The sequence below is a fragment of the Ambystoma mexicanum genome, chromosome 10, assembly GCF_040938575.1.
Source record: "Ambystoma mexicanum isolate Mex_15411 chromosome 10, UKY_AmexF1_1, whole genome shotgun sequence".
NCBI lineage: Eukaryota > Metazoa > Chordata > Amphibia > Caudata > Ambystomatidae > Ambystoma > Ambystoma mexicanum.
This window is the reverse complement of record NC_090932.1, coordinates 1,587,078,602-1,587,086,734: the sequence shown is the minus strand read 5'-3', so window position 1 is coordinate 1,587,086,734 and position 8,133 is coordinate 1,587,078,602. Positions and strand designations below refer to the sequence as shown.

Here is an 8,133-nt window from a genome sequence, read left to right as displayed (position 1 = left end):
TGAGATATGGGAGAAGAAGAACAAGGAAAAGTACATGCAAGTCCTTTTCAATCTTTTTCTTCTCACATACCTCTTACCACCTGCAGTCATTATCACTCTAATTCACTTTTGGCACCACCAATTCTGTCACCACCTTCTGGTAACCTCGGCACAGCTTCCGCTTGCTGCACAGGAACATCGAACAAGAAATCTGAATGTCAGAGAATTCCTTTATAGATGAACTCTTCAAAGAGGATGTTATACTTAATATCGAAATCTTATTTATAACTGTAAGTGCACAGCCCCAAATTTTGTCTCTGTTGAGATTCCTTCATGCACTATTTGGTGCATGAGGATCTTGATCCCATTTGAATTACTTTCATGCACCATTTTAGCCCCTACAGAATTGTTTTTGATTTGTTCTAATAAATACCTTTTGGAAATTGATATTCTTGTGTGGGACATGTCTGATACATGTAATATTTGTGACACAATTCTCAGGAAATTGAAATTATGCAATAACGAACCCAATGTTCATCTAGAAGCCTAGCCAAAGGTCAAACACAACATGTATATAGTGGCAGAGCCCTAGGTCCACCAACTAATGACCTTTCTCCTTCCAACAATGCCGGCCCACATCAACATGCACACTGAACTGCCAATTCCCAGAAAAGCTATAGGGAAACCATTCACCAATCCATCACCTCAGACATCTGTTGATCCACATTTCATTCATGAACATTTACATTGTCATTTAAGGAGATGCTATTCTCCATTATGTTACAATGGATGAGTGAATATATGCAACTAGTTTGCTTGGTATTGACCCATAGATGAATGGAAATTGTCAGAATGATGGATGAAAGAGTGTCATAAAAAATAGGAAATGAAAAGCCTGTGCAATGCAAGCTGTATTATCTGAGCTAAGACGAGGCTGTGTAAAACATTAGAGAAACTAAAAAATTAAGAGTAAACTCTGAAACACAATGGATGATGAAGATACATATTTTATTGGTCGAAACATGAACACATTACTTAAAAGGCAGAAGACCAATCCCAGCGCTTTCTAGTGATGACAGTGAAATGTTCCAAATAAGTCATATCTGGCTGGATATAATGATACAACACACTAATCAATCACTTGCCTGGAATGACATCAGATAGAGACAGAGCAAAGCTTCAGTTCAGGAAGCAGAGTGTTCTAACAGCATTTGGGGGCATTTCCCAGGATTAGTTGGCAGGTTGGTCACTATTGCATCTCAACATATTTAAATCCTACTGCGTTGATGCCTACTCCAGCAGAGCCCTTTGACACTGACCAGAGTTGGCTTATGAAGGGTTAAGCACATTGAGATCGGCTCACAGATGCTGTAATGGTCTCCTTCTCATGTGTGGCCTGACAGGCGTACACTTTATTTGAGTTCCAGTCTAAGGAGGTCACAGGCAGGTAACTGCTGGTCATGTACAGGTTGTTTTCAATCTGTTTAGTGGCTTTGGCTGTCTCAACTCCACTGCTTATTGGTTGCCCATCGACCGTCCAACTCACTGTCACAGATCCGGGATAAAAGTCTGACAGGAGACATGTCAGGGTGCCCATATTTGCATCGACCGCCTCTGAAGAGGGTGGGAAGAGGCTCATGGAAGGTTTTTTGGTCTCACCGGCTGCAAGAAAAGAATTACAACTGTTAGAATGAGGCAGTTAAATGAATACAATTCAAGATTCAGGTTTCATTCCCTTCTGTCTACTTCAAGCACAAACTCTTAATGAAGCACATTGATTTTTCTAATTCTAAGCCATGTACTGTTATTATCTGCCTCTGTGACGTACACCTGTGCCTTCGAATGATTCGGCGTTAAATATGCTTAAGGTGTTAAAGGAGGGTATGATGCTCTCAGGAGTACATGAATCAAAGCTGGAGTATTTCTGTTTGCACCAATGGCTGACTGTGCGGCTGCAAGCAAGCTTGCGTAATTCCCAAGCTCAGCTGGCTCAATTAGCCATGTCCCACACTTTGGTAGAGGAGGCAGAGCACATGACTCAATGTGTGGGGGGAAATGTATGATGGCGGTATGAACAATATGATTAACTGAGCAATGTATTTAAGGTAAGAATGCAAATCCTTAAAGGTGTTAAAAAATGTGCAATATTAGCAATCTCAAAATATTTATTGGAGTAACAAAATTAATAAAGTAATTGATTAAAATAACAGCAGTAATCATATACAAGTTTAGTGATAACAAGAATTATGCTAGAAGACAATGGTTGCAAGGTAAATCTATGCGAGAGAAAACACTATTAGAAAAACATCCATGTGTCTTTGTCACCAGCAGATCAAGGCTTCATGTAGCTGATCTGTTGTTCTCACTGTAACATTTCTAGGCTTGTCCTGATGTTTCACTTTGTCCCAATGTGACCATAGTGATTATATCTCGATTGGATGTTGTAAATGCTCTTGAAGATGCTATAGGAAGCTTGGTAAAGTTTACCAGAGGAAGACAGAGTATACCGCTGCCCTTGGGAATAACTCCTTGAGTGCCTCTTCCAACACTATTAGACAAGATGTTTCTTACAGAGATTCCAATGTATTCAAAAAGGCCTAAATATTTGCTGTCAATGTGAAGAGATAGACCTGTCTGACTGTTTAATTTTAAGGAGTAGGTTACAGTATTATGCAGTAGGGATGAGGCCAGGCACCTTCTTTGGTCCACATCACAAAAATCAACAAACACCTCCAGGTAATGGGTGAACTTCATCACTTACCCCACACTGTGCATTTAAATGTTTTGACATAGCAGGTATTTTGGCTTCCCCTTTTTAGGTGCTGCAAGCCTATAATCCCATCTCATTTGCAATTTTAAATATGGCTTTGGAATTACCATATAAAGGAGACCTTTATAATATGGGCATCACTTTTAATACCTATGTACTTGCATCTGCACTTAAAAGTTAGAGTATATCTAGAGGAACACTTAAGAAAACAGGTAAATATGCAGGGGTCAAATTCTCTATTGATTTCAAGAAGAGGGTGAAGCAGAGCAAATATATCTAGAAGTTCACATTAGGTCACCTCATGCACCCCTAGAAGGATTCATTGTGGGAGACCATCTGTGATGGCACAATGCCAATTAAGTCTTGGCTTGATTATGAAGACTAGGCCCTCATTACGAGCATGAAAAAGGCGCCTGTTACAAGGGTTACAAGCACTTTTTCCAGACCGGTATACTCTGAGTCTGCCGGTAGCCGGGGTGAACAACTGGCAGGCCTGACTGCTGGTAGTTCAGGCTCCTGCTGGCAGATAATTCAATGAAGCACCGGCACTGTTAGTGCTTCAGTGTTCCCACTCCCATGGAGTCATAGTCGTAGGGGACTCCATGGGAATGGGGCCTTACTGTTCCAAAGCTGCCGGAAATATCCCAGTATTAGATCACAGTCTGTAATTAAAAAGGATGCTTTTGATTTACTCTCTCAATAGGATGACTGATTGACTTGTCAGAGTTCAGCTATGGTGGAGGTGGTGTCCTGCATCACCGGGCCTTTCGAGGTGCTGAATAAACAGTACATCCTTTCATTATCTTCCCAAATGAATGGATGGCCTTGTTCTTGGAGAGAAGTACCTCTATAAAAATGGAAAAGGACGGACTCAAAGAAGAACCATTTTCAATATGAATTCTTCTGAGTCTTTTCACAATATTAGTCTCTACAGAAGTCAATTTTGCAAAAGGTGTTTCTTGTCTCCCAGAAAAAATGTCATTATTTCCCTAAAAGGTTTTGTAAAAAATATAGTTGTAGCTTGTCTATTGACAATTTTATGAGCAGCCATTCAGTTTGGAATAAATGCATGCAAATTCTATTGCAGTTTACTGCGCATGGCTTTTTTGTGGTTTAAAACATTCTTTGGTGTCCAATCTTTGCTCTACACATCTAGAATGTATTATGAGAAAGAAGAGGTCTCCCAGGATATTTTAAAGTTCCATGATATGTGGATAGAACCTTTAATGTGCATATGTACATTTTTGATGTAGAATGTGTAACGTCTACACTCTTTTCTTCGCGACCATCTGCATTGGAGTGATTTACTACTTCCTATAATTATCCCTATGGCTACAGATATGTGAAGATTGTTATGAATTATGGATTTTATCTCTTTGGACAATTCACAATTATTTGTATACATTAATAATATGTCATCTGAAGATGTTTTTACTCCAAGGAGCTCTGCCTTACCTTAATTGTGTGTTTTTCATTACCTGTGTCCAGAAATCATCTTTATTTACAGTACCATTTTTTAAGTATTATTTTTGATTATTAAGGTGCCTAATTCTACCAAGGGCTCCTTGAATGCTCCAAAGATCCACTGCTTGTAGTTTGACTTTTATACTTGCCCATTGAGTCCCCTAAAGCAGCCCTGTCATCTACATAGATTATCATACGGCACTATAATAAAATTGGCAATGCAATTTAACATTTCTTCTAGTTTTACTGAGTAGAATGGTGCCTTTGAACTATCAAAGTGAGAATTTATGAGTTTACAGGTGAATTTAGGCTTAATTTAGAGACTACAACAAGTTTCATCTTTGAGATCACATCTTGAAATCAGCAATACACTAAAGCTGACTAATGAGTTAGAGAAGTTATATCTGGTGTGGCCGAATCCTGTCCAGTTTATGTAAATTTAAAATTGACCAATTATAATACCTATTTCTTCACATTTTCTGTTTCACATTTCTGAAATTACAAAATACTAGACACAGTTTTCTGACAGAAAAATGCAACAAACATCAGAAAAGCATGACTTTATTTTCAAACTTAAGAAGTCAGATTTTCATTTATTTAAAATGTTGTTTGCATTGACAATATCTATTCCATATTATTATCAATAAATTATACTTAAGATGGAAATGTTAATGTGAAATAATTCATATAACATTTGTTGTGAGTATTTAGTCCTTTATTAAGCGTTTCCTATTTTGAAAGGTAGGAGAACTGGAGAATAGTTAGAGAAGATAAGAAGTTACTAATGGCCTTAGAGGAACATTATATTACTAAATGAAAAGGCAATTAATGTACATTGGGACTTCAGTGTACACATCTCACATGGACAGCAAGGTCCTGCACAATGTCACTGCTGTGAATTGTAAACTAATTGGTCATATCAAATCAAATTTTATTATAAAAGGTGGGTGAAATATACCCTGACCTCAACAAAACCAATAAACAAGATCACAATTGGCAATTGTCAGAGGTAATTTAATTTGAGGATTTCTCTACTAAATTATATATATATATATATATATACATATATATATACATATACAACTCCTTTCTTGGCTGATACCCTTTTCTACAGTACTGTGGTACAGAAGTGGTATGGAATGAATTTGCCGCATACATGGTGACCTTGAAAAGGAATCATGGTGCTTTATCAAGGAATCTCACTGCACTGATTGACTGTACAACATGCAGAATGCTTAACTGGCAAACAAGTGAGGGGTTTAGCTTAAGTTTAAATTGCAGATGATTGGCAATTCATCAGAACTCAGCGAAATGTGTTTAAAATGAGTGTGCTGAAAAAAGATTTGTGATCTTAAACTTCTAACAAGAAAATATTTTTTTAATAAATTGAGCAATAATCTAAAACCCGGTTTATAAATCACATAAAACAAGGGGACTTGAACTCAAATTTAATTAGTACACACATGGCTAGGGAAAGTGAACTAGCACTATAATGGGATGGTTTGGTCACAATGAAGAGTAATTATTTACTTTATAGTTCAATAACCTGTTGATTTAATTGTAACGCACTATTCTCTAACCTTAGCAATGAGATAGCTGCCGCTCACATTTCGATCAAAGTTGTTTCATCCTGTACTACTGTTTCTACCCTATCACCATTTCACAATTGAAAGCTAAGCTAATATTATTTTAGATGAATAATGGAAACCTAACTGCACAGATCCTATCTGTGCAGTTATCTTTCTAGTACATAAAGAGAGGAACACGCAACAATCATTCTCTTGTCACACACCCACACTTTGGATCTCCATTCTAGTAACATCTCGAAATGCCCCCAAATTCTACAATTTCACAAAGGATGCACATAATGCAACTCACAGTGCAGAGCTACTGTTAAAAGATGCAAACCCAAATGCTGGCTACCCAAACCTTGCACAGTGCTCTACTGCTCTGGATCTAAGTCTGCACTTTAACAAATAAAATAAACCATAGATAAAAATGAACATTGCAAAACAGCAATGAGCTAGGATACAATGATACCTATACTAACTGTTAAATATCCTATCAATGTGCCTGCACACTTCCGATAAAGAAATGATAAAAAAAGAACAAAATAAAACGAGAAGAAAGAGTGGTGTACAATGTTAATTCCGATACTTACATAGGATGCTCAGCTGGGTTCCTCCACCAAAGACATACCCACAGTGTCACAGGGCTGTACACAAACCTGAACATGTGCAATACAGCAGATAAAGTAGATACAAATCATATGGGGGTACAGTTTCTTAAGGAAGGTGAGCAGCAGGAACAACTAGACACTATGGGAATTGTATGCATCTTTTTCTGCATGATCAAAGCTTGATAGAGTGCAGCACATTGCCAAATCAGGGGTCTATAAGTCTAGAGCTTGTGCTTGGGATAACCAGTAACTCTGGAGAGAACTCACATTCAGACTCATGGCATTCAAAATGTTTTTTTGTGTGGAAGTTCTGAAAACAAAGAAAGGTGATGCAGTTCCTGATTACCAGACCTAAATATCCCTGGGCTACATGGAGCTGTGTTCACTATTTTCAATTTAAATCCAATAGCAAATTCCTTTGAATAGCAACCGCAGATCTGTAATTTTGAATGTAACATTTGTCACTGTTTCCCAGATTAATGGCAATTTTTTTATCAACCTGTACTGGTTAAAGACTGAGTAATCAAAGCTTATGATGTGCGAGTTGAACAAAGATCTCCTCAGAAATCCCTTTAATAAACATTACAATAATAGCCGGTGTTTGCATCAATGTTATTTTTAAAATATTCCATACAAATCTATTTGCCTTCTAACTATATAACCATCTGTTGAGCTTTGCAATTCCCAAATCAATCCTCCCTGTGAATAGATCCTACCAATATTCACATACCCCTCAAATTCAAACAGGGTTCTGCAAAAACCTGAGGTAAACAAAGCTACTAAATGAAATCTATTTGCCTTCTAACTATATAACCATCTGTTGAGCTTTGCAATTCCCAAATCATTCCTCCCTGTGAATAGATCCTATCACAGATCACTGGAGCCTCTCTTTAATAGGCTTTGCTGCTCTCCTTTAGGCATCTTTGCAATGTGATTGAAGATCTGTATTCAAACTGCACTAATTCATTGTAGACCTGCAAACATGTCTACCTGGTGCCACTTTATCCCTAATTAACTCTGCCATTGTATACATTGAAGACAGCATTTAACATTTAAAACAATGCCTCAGTCCTAATGGCTGTTCTTTTAACTTATAACACATGAAACTACCCTCACAATTCAGTGAAAGACGTTTCATCTGGTTCCCGAGGATGAAATGCAATGTATTGTTCCCAATGTAAATGCTATTTATATATCATTGGGACATATATGTAAATATGCACAGTGAAAGTGCATGATGTTGTTACAATTGTAAGTATATGATATAATCTCTATTGTGGCTTTTTCAAAGTAATGACAATCTCAGGCTGCCTAGATGGTGCCAAGAATGGAAAGATAATGATGAGATTGGCACAGAGCTAAAGATTCCCTTTCTAGAACACACAATATCATGCTATTGAGAATGATAATATTCTTTGGAAACATGAGGGCAGCACAACCTATGATTAGTGATATACAAAATAAATGTATTTTTGGCATAAATTGGTTCTGCAGATGAGGAAATTACACATGTACAGTAAAAGTGAATAATCTGTTAGCTTCAAAGGAAGAATACTCAAAACAATTATAAAGCCATTTAAGAGTGATAGAATAAGACGGACAGTGTAACTTACAAAGGACGCTCAGCTGGGTGCCTCCACCGAACATCCACCACTGTGTTATATGGCTGTACAAAAACAATCACCAGTCCATTCTGCAGCACCAGGAGGTCTGCAGACAACCTATCAATCTGAAACCAGGG

The 8,133-nt window shown here is 37.5% G+C and overlaps 1 long non-coding RNA gene across 1 annotated transcript; it reads right to left on the bottom strand.

The window, feature by feature from the left end:
* Positions 1 to 970: 970 nt before the first annotated feature.
* On the bottom strand, positions 971 to 6,692 carry LOC138493369 (uncharacterized). The gene is made up of 2 exons (XR_011276403.1): positions 6,375 to 6,692; positions 971 to 1,641 (listed from the first exon to the last, which is right to left on the bottom strand). It is a non-coding gene; the product is annotated as an uncharacterized lncRNA (long non-coding RNA).
* Between the last annotated feature and the right edge of the window lie 1,441 nt (positions 6,693 to 8,133).